This window comes from Myotis nattereri (genome assembly GCF_964212035.1).
Source record: "Myotis nattereri genome assembly, chromosome: 2".
NCBI classification, from domain to species: Eukaryota; Metazoa; Chordata; class Mammalia; order Chiroptera; family Vespertilionidae; genus Myotis; species Myotis nattereri.
Window position 1 is genome coordinate 50503091 of NC_138076.1, and position 1162 is coordinate 50504252.

General features: G+C 50.2%; 1 pseudogene across 1 annotated transcript; it reads right to left on the minus strand.

The window, feature by feature from the left end:
* Positions 1–211: 211 nt before the first annotated feature.
* Positions 212–850, minus strand: LOC308514865 (cofilin-1-like; annotated as a pseudogene). Its single transcript has one exon. The product of its transcript is annotated as a cofilin-1-like (transcript).
* Between the last annotated feature and the right edge of the window lie 312 nt (positions 851–1162).

Consider the following 1162-nt stretch of genomic DNA (forward strand, 5'->3'; position numbering starts at 1 on the left):
TCTCCAAAACTGGGTGCCTGGGGTAGGGAGGACTTGGTCTGCTTCAACCCAAGAGGAATCAGAGATCAAAAGCTGGTTGGGAAGGCCAGAACCGTCAGGGGTGGAGGGAGAAGGAAGGTCCAGGGGGTGGGGGGCTGTTTGGCAACTGGGTGAAGGGATTGCCCTCCCCCTGCTGGGATCCCTCCAGCCCCTCCATCTGGCAGAAGGGGGCAGCCTGCAACCCCCCCACAGGCAGGTCTGGGGCTGCCAGATGCTCCAGGCAGGGGGCTGGAGGGGGTTCACAAAGGCTTGCCCTCCAGGGAGATGACAGCACTGCCCCCCAGCTTCTCTGCCAGAGTGCAGCGGTCCTTGACCTCCTCGTAGCAGTTTGCTTGTAATTCATGCTTGATCCCCGTAAGCTTCTTCTTGATGGCATCCTTGGAGCTGGCATAGATCATTTTGCTCTTAAGAGGCGCAGACTCAGGAGCCCAGAAGATAAACACCAGGTCCTCCTCCTTGCTCTCCTTGGTCTCATAGGTTGCGTCATACAGGGCATAACGGCAGTCTTTGTGGGGCAGCATCTTGACGAAAGTGGCGTAGGGGTCGTCTACTGTCTGGCCCACATCACCTACCAGGATCTCCTTGCCTCTTCCAGAATGATGTTCTTCTTGTCTTCACTCAGGCAGAAGAGCACCGCCTTCTTGCGCTTCTTCACCTCCTCTGGTGTCGAGGACTTACGTGCCTTCATGTCACTGAACACTTTGGTGACTCCATCAGAGACAGCCACACCAGAGGCCATGTTTCCGGAAGCTAAAGGAGATAGCAAGAAGAGCCTGGAAAGACGAGCGCCGCTGCAGCTGCTGCCGGGATCCGACTGCTTTATTTTCTGATAATATGACCATCCCCTGTCTTGGAGATAGTTTAGTGTCAGATTTAACTGTTTTTCTATTTTAATACTTGTATTATTCAGAGGCCAACCAGGAGAAAGGAACCATAGAACAACTTAATTATAGAAATTTATAATGTAAAGAATTATTAACTAATTAATAGGTAGGGATTAATTGTAAAGGGGTTAAAAAAGTAAATACCCTCTAATAAATAGAGCAGCAATTTTCAACCTTTTTCATCTTATGGCAGACATAAGCTAATTACTACTGTTCTGTAGCACACCAAAAGCACACCA